General features: G+C 41.2%; 1 protein-coding gene across 14 annotated transcripts in view; it reads right to left on the reverse strand.

The window, feature by feature from the left end:
* Nucleotides 1-11,626, reverse strand: part of IMMP2L (inner mitochondrial membrane peptidase subunit 2) — a 756,637-nt gene that overhangs the window by 744,805 nt on the left and 206 nt on the right. For 5 of the 14 annotated variants that reach the window (XM_084810759.1, XM_084810758.1, XM_084810767.1 and 2 more), the window contains exon 1: nucleotides 11,067-11,563. The exons of 4 other annotated variants lie outside the window; for them this stretch is intronic. The gene's annotated coding sequence lies outside the window, so the exon portion shown is untranslated. Of the gene's footprint in view, nucleotides 1-1,511; nucleotides 1,596-10,974; nucleotides 11,564-11,626 lie in introns of those variants that run through there. 5 more of the 14 variants (XM_084810763.1, XM_084810770.1, XM_084810773.1 and 2 more) reach the window with 4 other exon arrangements.

Here is an 11,626-nt window from a genome sequence, read left to right on the forward strand (position 1 = left end):
TTTGCAAGCTCTGGTGTTCTGCAAAGAGAAGAATATTTGCATAGCAAATGGACTAATATGCGGCTAATTATAAAAAAAAAAATGCAATAGAAGAAAATGCTTCCAAAGCATGAACTGAGCACTAAAGCATTGAGAGGGTTGTGGTTGTTTTAAAAGCATTGAGCCTAAATGAACTAATTAAATGCTGTGTTAATATCACCAATTCAATTCAGATAACAAAGCTGAGATAACAAAATCTGTCTCTATAAATATCAGTATGAAAAATCTGAAATATTAGCAAGTGGAAATACTTAGACCCATTTAAAAGTCAAGCAGTCTTCTGTGATTTTTTTTTTTTAAATCACAAACCTTCACTCCACAATTATTTAATGAGAGAGAGACAGAGATTAGCAACTCCAAAGACCCACAAATCATTTTACGGGCTTTATGTCAAAGGGTTCCCACCTAAATGATGTGTCAATGACTAAAGCCAGATGTTCACTCCTTAGAAGAATTACTCTTTGGGGAGCCAAAAAAAAGGGGACTTTCAACAATTGTCAGGCACAGCCTATACTATTGGACCGATGCCTATCCACCCTATGTTGCTTTAAAAATGCATACCATGTGAAGATCCTACAGCAAGAAAACCTAGGAACAGCAATTAACAAAAGGAATGTTCTCCTTTCATTGTCTAGACATTTATATTTGACTTAAATATAAAGAGAGCTTCGGCTATTGGGCGGTATAGAAATGAAATAAATAAATAAATAAATAAAATAAACAATGAAAATGCAGCACTTGGCCTATCTCACAGTTTACAGCAGTAAAAGAAAAAAAGCAAGGGGGGGGATTAGAATGGCCTATTGCCTGCCTAGCAAAGATCAAAAGCACCAACAAATAATAGGTCAAAATCCAAGGAAACCCACACTGTGCAGTTTAGCGATTACAGCAGATGGAGCACAGCATTATCTGGACTGAAGTGTTCGTGTACAAAAGGTCCAGGGACTATAATGGGTCTCCAGTGAGTACAACAACATATGGAGCAGAGATGCTATTTAGACTGCTCTCTACATTTAAATGTTTATTTTTATTTCCTATACTTACCTACACATTAGAAGGCACTGTTTGTCAAGATGCCTGCAAAAACTCATCTAGTCCTACGCCAAGAGCCTCAAGTCACAAATTTCCAAGTCTAACCACTTAAAAAAATATCCTCTGAAGTATGAAGGGAAATACAGCAATAAAATCACAGCAACTTCTCTCTTACGACCCCATGACTTCCTGGTGGGATCATAAGAAAGCAGGGAGAAGAAGCATAGAAGTGCAACATCAAACATCAGCAGCAGTTTATTTCAAACAATTTGCTTTGTTCACTTTGCCATTTAAGCCATGCATTCAGTTCAAAAGTTAGTAAAAATGTTTATGTTATCTTGTCCTAGCAAATATATTAAGCGTCCAATGACTTTGTAAATCTATCAGAAAAAAAAAAAAATTCTTCTGAGACACCATCACTAGATTTTTTTTCCTGGTACCTGTGTTCTGTAAAGAAAATTAAGATCATCCAGATTTGTCAAATCAATTCAGCTTCAGGAAGCTGTCAAGCATGGAGAATTCCACTGAAATAACATAAAACATACATCTCATCAAATTATATTAAAATTGCTAATACACTCTAATGGAAAGCATTAGGTAATGTCAAATTGGGTGGGGGAAAAGATTCCATCAAGGCCATTACTGTGCATTAACACAGCTAATTTTTAAATCATGCTGTTTGGCTAAATGGATTAAAAAACTCTAAATGGGAAATGTTTAAGTAAGGTTATAATAAACAGAAGCAAAGACGATTCTGTTATATGAGTATTAACTCTGTCATGACAGTTAAGTGGGGGTCCTGCAAGATTTATTGGGAATATTTGTATCTAAAAATAATTTTTAAAAGCTAGACATGCAAGTAAATATCAAAAGGCACAACTTCAAATTTAGACTCAATCATCACAATGCAGTTCAGTTCTTTAACTTCACTGAATTATTGCACTTAAGCATGCTTGAACCAAGTATACAAGAGGAGGAGAAAAACACCTAAGGAATGGTTTGTTCCCAAACCTCCAAACCATGACCTCAAGGACTGGAGAATGTGACAGCTGAATACAACTAACATGCCCTAATGTTTGACTTGGTTGTGAATTGAAAGGAATGAAAATAAAACTGCCAATATCATACTGCCCTTATGCAAATCTGTGGTGCGACCACACTAGGAATGCTGGTCACAGCACCTGAAAAGGGATATTGCAGTTAGAAAAAGGGCAGGAAAGGGCAACAAAAAAGATCAAGCAACTGTAGCAACTCCCCTATGAGGAAAGGTTAACAAAGTCTGGGGCTGTTTAGGTTGGAAAAAATGAAAGTATGGGGAGACATGATAGAGATATACAAATGTATGCATGGTGTGGAGAAAATGGATAGAAAGGGGCTGGATCCAGATTTAAGCTGGATCAACTACACTCACAGGAGTGAACTTCTCTGGCCCCTCCTTCCAATGGAAGCCCCCTAAAAATGCTAGTCAGGAGACCCCGCTGAATGGGGTGAGGGACCTTCTGCAAGTGGAATCCCTTCCTCTTTTGGAAGACTGATCCTGGATCGAACCTGAGACATTTTTCTCCCTCTCACATAATACTAGACGCCATGGGGTCAGGCCATGAAGCTGAACAGTGGGAGGGTCAGGACAGATAAAAGGAAGTTCTTCACACAGCAAATAGTCAAACTATGGAATTTACTACCACAAGATGTAGTGATAGGCACCAGCTTGAATAGCTTTTAAAACGGCTTAGACAAATTTATGGCGGATAAGGCTATCAATGGCTACTGGTCATGATGACTACATATATTATCTCCAGTACTGGAGGCAGTGTGCCTGTGTATATCATTTTCTGGGGAACATGAGTGGGAGGGTGCTACTGCAGTCATGTCCTAATTTCGGGCTTCCTACAGGCAGCTGCTTGGCCACTGGGTTAATAGAAAGCTGAATTAGCTAAGCCTTTGGTCTGATTCAGCAGGGCTCTTCTTAAGTTCTTTTCAGGTCATTATAAGCTACTGTGGTTCTAAATTAGACAAACACTATGAATGTTATATCTGCGAACTCCTCAGTCATCAGGGCAATAGGCCTGGGTAGAGAAAAATCTTATATATATAATTCAAGTTGGACGTTGGTCATCCCTTTTAGGCTGCCTTCCCATTGACCGAGTCTCATGAAACACCCTCCACTGGAAAGCTCTTGACATGCAGATTCCATGAATGGTTTTTAATATAATTCAAAGTCAGGATGTTATGTCCATAATGCTTTTTTTAAAAAAAAGAATTAGGCTAGCTTCTATAACAATGTACTATGTTTCATTTTTAATATTAGAAAAGACCTATAATTAAACAAACATAATTAATTGCAAATTGGAGCAAGATGAAATATGAACACAAAAAGGTATCTGTGCACCATTATAAACAGAGGTGCAGGCCAAAGTACAATGATATGACAGTAACGTATCGCCTGTAAACAAATAATGAAAGTATTAAGAGACACCTACAGTTAAAAGTAACCCAGTCAAAGTTTAGTTATTGCTCAGAAAGGAAGTCTCTAGCTGTTAAATTTAACAAAATAACATTTAAACGTCTCTGTGCACCTTTATAAACACAGGTGCAGGTCAAAGTACAATGATGTGCCAGTAACAATGACCTGTGAACAAATCATGAAGGGATCTATGTTGCCATGAGTCATGTGCACTCATTGGTAAACCTCAAGATTCAAATTGTCAATGGACCACAATAAGGATGTTATAGTGGCCGCCCTGGAGTTTACACAAAGAACATAGTATTTAAGGAAGTTTTGTAAAGATAAAAGATGCAACACTTTGAACGTTTCAATAAACATAGTTAGTTAAATCTTTCATTACATTTGATTTTTCTCCACGAACTACGTTCATGGGTAACCAACTGATGTATATTTAAATGTGTCTTTACTCCACCCCACAATGCATGAAATTTTGCACAGAACGTTTAGCCCAGAGTATCTGGGGTTATTGATTACAAAAATCCACAAAGGCAAAGTATGTCCCAGAAGGTGAAACAAAAAATCATATTCCATTTACATTCATCCAATAGCCTATAAGGCTAAGCATGCTTACTTTGATGCAAGTCCTCCTCTGCAAAGGACTCTACAAGTTCATTATTGTGTATGCCATGTGTCTCAGTAATAAAGTAGTAAAGCATGATGTGTTATAATAAAAAGTAAGACAAGGGGTTTAAGCATGTTTCTGGGTTACATAGGGCTCTTTGAAAAACAGGACTGAACATTTATTATTTCTTTTATTTTTTGGTCTTATTAGAAATCTCAGCACTAGCAGCATTATGAAGTGATATCCAATGAGTCATTACAAACTCCTAGTAGCTGGACTATTCTGTTGCTCTGTCTAAATTTTATTGTGATTTTTGAAGGCAGCATGACAAAAATTGTTTCCCCACCACCACCACATTTCAAAGTAGACAGATTTTATTACGATTCCTTTTCTTAAAGGCACACGTGTTTCAGTCTGTGCTGTAGTGCTTTGAAGCGTACAAAATGCCCTCGCACTGATCTCAGCATAACCTCAAAGCATCATAGCCTTATTCTTTGACACATTATTACAACTTGAATTACATCTGTAGACATAGAGAAAATCTATTGGAGGAATCCTTTGTTGCTGCAGTGATATAGCAAATATTAATTCCAAGATTATAATGCAGTGAATTTCTATAAAGAACAACTTTTCCAAAAACCAGAAATAAAAATTAAGCAACTCATACTTAATAAGATTAAATTATATTTTAGTTTACCGTTTCCACATCCCCAGATCTGATACTTTTTTTCCCCAAAAAACTTGTTTACAGTCTGCAGTCAAGAAGTACATTGAGTTACTGATTTCCAAATTCTAGGAAACCAAGTTCATTATGCTTCTAGAACTATTAATCACTAGTCTGCAGTATAATCACATATTTTGTGGAGGACATTTACAGCATAAAAGTCTGTCTCAATTGCATGTAGTAAATTCATGCAGATTTATTCAATAATTATATGTTTGATCCAACATTAGCATCCACTTTCAAGTGCCCTTCCAACTATGATATCTCCTAATCACTTAAAAAAACAACAAAACCAATCTATGAATTCAGAAGAAACAAGAAATAGGAATCAAGTTGCAAAGAGGAGGGCAATATATTTATTTGTCAAGAAATAAACTGACCTATACCAGTGGTTAAGAATCTGCCCCAGGGCTTTACATTCTATGGCTCATCACTTTTCCATCTCTGCAGTTACAAGCCTTAAATATAGAAAGTTCTTTTAAGCTGTGTGGGACACATAACACCCAAGAGAGAAAAAGTGAGAGACTAACTTAGAGGTGAACTGGCTGGGCTCAATCAGAACCATTTGATGGGAGCTGCATGACCTTCCATCACGATGCAGTACCAAGGGATGCGAGAAGGCTATTGGTGGATTCTATGTTTGCTCTCCATACAGCTGCTGCACAGGTGGGTAGGCAACCTGAAGCCCTCCAGATGTTTTAGACCTCAACTCCCATCAGCCCCAGTCAGTATAGCCAATAGGCAGGAACTATGGGAGTTACAGTCCAAAGCATCTGGAGGGCACCAGGTTGCTTAACCCTGTTAGGCAAGGATGCAAGCCAGCCCTCCCCAACCTGCTACCCTGCAGATGTTTTAGATGACAACTCCCAGACTTCTGACCATTGGCCATGCTGGCAGGGATTGATGGGACTTCAGATCCCAAACATCTCGAGGGCACCAGGTTGTAGACAGCTGATGTAAACCATGGTGGCTGTTAAATCAGTCTCAAAGCAAATTGGATAGCAAGTTCAGTAAGCAGTACAGAAATTACAGGTTTCTTTCTCCAAGAAAAGTCAGAGTTGAGGTTTTGGTTTTTATATTAAAGCAGAAAAGGCATATTGCCACTAGCAAACCCATATAGGATTACCAGGCTCCCACATTTTCAGACCTAAAAGGAATAGCTCTTGCACGCTACTCTCCACTTCCAGGGATGTTCCCAGTTTTGAGGGAGCAAGGAGAGAGGGTTTCTTTGATTAATAGTCCTCTTTCTTCTCTATGTGTATATAACCGTCAGTGTCCAATGGGGGCACCGAAGCTTACCGATATATTGACTGGATATTGTGTAATTTCATGTAATTGTGCTAAGATCTTAGCGTGTTGCTTTTTGAGTCAGGAAGTATCTTCTTTGTTATCCTAAAAGCTACCTGAATTATAATTATTACAGACCTCCCCACAAGCATGTGCTGAAGGAATGAAGAAAAGTCACAGTTCTTTAAACTTCATGAGTGGCAAATTCAAAGCATACTTAGCGGCTAAAATTGTGGCTGTTATCCAAATCTGTTTATCCGACAGCGGAAAAGAAACTGCTAGGAGAAGAGATTCCCCCTCCACCCCCCCAAATATGCTCTGCAAGGTTGGGGGACACTCCCAGCTTCTTTTTCTAATTTCTTGTAGGTGGTAAACCTAATTATCAGTAACAGTGTAATAATTTTCAGTACCTACTAATTTAATTGGAACAACTTTGAAAATTAAACACAGTGAATTTCAGGTGCTGAAGAAAATGTGGTTTTATTCATAAAAGCATTCCAATTTACACCTAAGATCATTTGAATGCAATTCCTCTTCAGAAGGAATAGCCTCTTCCTGATCTTCTCATCAAGGAACAGTTTTGGTCATCTGAAAGACAAAGGAAGTCAAAAGAAGGAGCTATTCCCTTCAATCCTATGCCTATTTAGACAGAAAAAAGTCCTACAACTCCAAGCATTCCCCAGCCAACCATACTAGCTGTGAAATGCTGGGAGTTGTAGTCCTTCTTTCTGTCTAAAAAAGCATAGGATTGTGCTCTAAGTGCATTAGGCATGACAACTGTAAATCAGCATGCTTTTATTTATATATACATATCTGACATATTTAGAAATCGTCCCTCCACCCATTGGCCATTAGAGGAAATGTTCAAAATTCAGATAAAACAGCAAACAGAATAAAATGAATACAATCTTGACAATAAAATAAAAACAAAACCAGGCACATTCATAACAATAAAGTAAAAAATTATATTAAAATCATTAAAAGCTGAAAGGAAAAATGTAGTCTTCACTGTCCATCTAAAGCATAACAAAGAGGGGGTTAGTGTGACCTGCCTACAGAGCGAGTTTCATATTGGGGTGCTGTTACAGAAAAGGCCCCATCTTGCGTGCCCACCAACCCAACTCTCTGGAGTGGGCAACTTCTTCATCTAGGGGCCAGTTTCGACCCTCCCTGCTCCCCCACACAGATCGTGCAGCACTGCATGGTGACCAGGAAAAAAAGCTAAAGTTGTTGGTTTGCTGCTGAATTTTGGGAGCTGACCACTACAGAAGTAAATTTAGCTCATTTTCAAGCTAAATGTAACCCTTACAAAATACCCAAGGACTAAATTTATCTTGCAAACAAGCTAAATTTGGCCATTTGGGCATTCTGTTATCAGTATGGATGGCATTTAAAAAAAAATAAAATTAATTTGGAGGGGGGAACATGGGTGCCAGGGCAGCAACAGTGAGTGCAGGGGCCGCATGTAGCCCATGAGTCGCATGCTGCCCACCTCTGCTGTTGGTGGCAGGACATATTACAGGGTTTCCAATTACATTTGCAAATGATGGGCAGGTTTACAGAGGGGATACAGTACGATACAAGTTTATTTGTATCCTACTTTCTGAGTTCAAGTTGCACCGAGGTAGCTTACAACAGTACAAATAAATAACACCATTTTCTTCAGCATCTTTTGAAGTTCATCTCATTTTTGTAAAATGATGCTTCCTTCCCCACTCTTTGCCTGTAACTTTGGAAATCCCATCCAAATATACTAGAACAAGGGTGAGCAAAAAGTAGATCTGCAGATTTTTGTACTTCAACTCCCAGCATTCCTGAACACTGGCCATGGTTGTGTGAGCTTCTGGGAGCTAAAGTCCAAAACATCTGGGGATCTACCTCGTGCCTACCTCTTTACTTGAAACCATAGCCTTTGGCAGCTACTGTTTTGAGTGAAAGAAGAGAAGGGGATGCAGCAAAGTTGAGTCAAGGACACACCGTGTCGAGTTGGCTACTATCTGCCCTGGAAGCCCAGTCCTGCTTCTCCAAAATGTATGGGTAAAGGAGAGAGTGCAGTCCTTCCTTGGGAGGTAAATATACTGCATAAGCTCAGAGGCACTTTTTTCATGATCAGTGGTTTGAAATGTAGCATTCCAAACAGAGTTCTCCACACAAAATTGTGCTCAAAAAAGTTCCATTTTATCTTTGGTATGGCTGTTTTTTGTGCACGTAAAGAAATTCATGTAAACCTGTGCAGCTTAATGATCTGGGATGCTCGGTTGTATTATTTACCAACACATGGCTGCTATATAGTGTTTCTTCCCCACAAATGTTCAACATATGTGAATAACCCTTAATAACCACTCTCTGACGAAGGCCAATATTATTCTCATATTACAGATGCAGTGAGGGTGAAGTACCAAAGCTGAGAGGTTGTGGTTTGCTAAAGGTTGCGCAGTAAATTTGTAGCTCACAGCTAGGTTCCCGTGAAGATTGCTGGAATTCTTGAGTGAAGCGTCTCATGCAGCTCCATGAAGAGGATAAACGCAGACAACCAACTTACTAAGTGATAAAAGTGCAAAGGTTTGCCATTTCAGTGCAACAATACAAATGGCCAGCTTTGTGGTTTTCTGTGGTTGCTGTTCCTTCACCTCTATTGACTGACTTGCTCTATTGCAATGGAGTGAGAAGTCCAATCCCTCCTTGCAAATGCTGTAGTGTTTTATCACTACTTCCTGTTTTGTTTCTTTTAAGCAAGTAGTTAGTTAATATGTTCTCACAGATGTTCAAGTTTATTCATACTGATAATATTGTTGTTTCAGAGAGCTTAATAAAACATCCCCCACCCTTAGAAGTTGCTCTGTATCTCTTATGAAAAAAAAAATCCTTTGTGTATTTTTTTTGCAAGCCTATGAAGTTGTTGTTTTGCTTTTAAGCCTGTGAAGTTGTTTTGCTTTTAAGCCTGTGAAGTCGTTTTGCTTTTAAGCCTATATGCATAATGTCATGCCTTAATCAAGGTTAACCATCATATACAGACAACCTACTAGCCTTCTCATCACACCCTCAAACACACTAGTAGCTAATCATTACGGAGTTAAATTTAGAACTCACTATATCCTGGAGCAATACTGTCCTTGCCAGTTCTTTTCAATGTCTGCCCAGTGTACTCCAGCAATTAAATAAGTTTGCTTAGTATTCAAACAAAATGATTAGGAGTTGTGTCTCTTTATCAAAACTTACCAAAACCTAAAGGAATATTTAAAAATATAAACACTGCAAATATTTAAATACTTCAAAACACAGAAATATGTGGACTAGAACTCTGAAATGTGAAAAACACAGGGCTGAAGAGGAATTTTGGCAGAAAGACTGGGAGAGTCAACTGTAACACTCAAATCTGGTTATCAATACAGATCAGAATCTGTGACCCAAAGCTCTTTATTTATGATTAAGCACCTAAACAACCAAGTACTGTGTAAACAGCATTATACATTTTAATTTGATGAACTTAAAACAAATATGCCTGCTGTGTACATTAAATTGTTTCTATGCTCCTCTTTTGCATCATCTTATGAGTAGGTTCAGAACAGGGCCAGAATCAGGGGTCAGAACCATTTACCAGACAGCTGCCAAGATCCCAGAACCTCGCAAAGGCCCACCAGCATCAAACATTGGGCAGCTGCTGCTGAGGTGGTGGCCCCTGGGAGGTTTGGGCCCCATTAGGTTCCTGCCACTCTGTGCTGCAAGGAAGAGCTGCCGCTACCTCCAATCACTCACCTGCCCTCCTACTCTGGGAATATTTGTATTTAAATCTATTTCAAATGATTTTTAGGCCTCCTTTAAGGGTGGCACCCTCTCAAGGCAGCATGAAACCCAGGGGTGTTGCTAGCCTATTAAAAGATTCAGGGCCCTGGCCCACAGGACACAAATCTGCATGTGTTGATTTATATGTATTTTTGTAAATGTAGAAATATTTACTAGGATTTATTTAAATTACACAGAAGGCAAAGGCAGCCAATTAATTTCTCATCCAAACAATCTTTGCATCCTACCCAAGATCATCCTAAATCAGTGGGAAATGATTTGTCTAAGTTTAATTGGCATGCAGAGAGAGATTCGGGGGAGAAGGGTTGCAGCATGTGGGAGGGTTAACTTCCCTCTCCAACTGCAATGCCCCTTGAATATTGCTCCCTGCTTGGCAATTACATTTGGCAAAAAAAAACACCCTTCCATGACACCAATGGGCATTCTGGGCTCTGGGGATTACATCTGGGGTCCCAGGAAATAGATTTGGGGCTGAAGCACTATGGGCCCAGGCCTAGCAATGCCCCCGCAACTGTTGGACGCATAGCCCTGCCTTGCTGCCCAGAAGGAAAGCATAACATCTGCCTGCTCGCGCTTTTTCTCTCTTAGCCGGACTCTCTGGACAGTGGTGCTGGCCACAGAGAGCAGATGAACTAGAGGAACAGGGGCTTCTCCATGCAAAAGTAGCTGCTGCCTGCTCTTGCTTGCTACCTGCCTCTGGGCAGCAGAACTGGGGAAGGTGGCCCCCGCGGAGGCCAAGCGCACACTGCCATCTCTATCTACTTTACTCTGCAGACCTCTCTCTGTTTGTAGTACGGCCAAAGAAAGGATCGGGACTGCTGGGTCCAACCCTCACTACCGTGGCACCCAGAGAAGGAGAAAGCAGGTGTACACGTGTGAAAGGAGTACAAGAGGACAAAGAGCAGTCGCCTTATCTTCTCACGTGCTCAGCTACTGTGCGGTCTCGCTCGCTCTTTCCCTCCGTCTCGGGGGGGGGGGGGGATGGGTCCAGCAAGCCCAATCTCCCACACACACACACACCTGTGTCGCCCAGAGGAGCGGGGCAGCGCGCAGGCAGAACTGGCAGGTCCTATTGTAAGGAGCAACCCAGAAGCTTCTTCTTGCTTGCTCACCTGTGAACAGCCCCACTTTAAAGACAGCACTCGTTCCTTTCAAATTCGCAGCGCCCTTCTTACTCTACAGTAAGCGCAGGGGCCTCGATCCGGATCCTTGGTTTTGGGGGGGGGTCCCTATCCAGACTGGGGTCCCCGCGCCTGCAACACAGAGTGCCAAACAGTGATCCATGAAAGGAAGCGAGTCCCGCGGGGGGAAAGAGGGCAGGCAGGCAGACAGAAGCCGCCGGTCCCCCTGCCCACTTTCTCGCCCACTGTCCCTCTCGGCGTTGCGGGGGGGAGGGCTAGTCTGGCCGGGCGACCGAAGCGGGCTTCCCCACCGCCACCAAAGGCGTGTTGCTAGGGGGCCCCCTCATAACCTTGAGCCGACCCTGGCTCCGCGGAGCTCCAGCGGTAGATACCCCACAGCCCCCCAGCGCAAAAGCTGTGGCTCAGGGGCCTGCGTTTCCCCACAGGCGCCAAACGGCGCCGTCAGAGCGGACACCCGTTTTCCCGCTGCCCGCACGCGAAACTCCTGCGACTGAGCCTCGCTGGCCCCCGTAGAACCGCTGCTGCTCCGG

The sequence above is a fragment of the Heloderma suspectum genome, chromosome 7 (genome assembly GCF_057233095.1).
Source record: "Heloderma suspectum isolate Gila_16-S chromosome 7, 16-S_ref, whole genome shotgun sequence".
Classification (NCBI taxonomy): Eukaryota; Metazoa; Chordata; class Lepidosauria; order Squamata; family Helodermatidae; genus Heloderma; species Heloderma suspectum.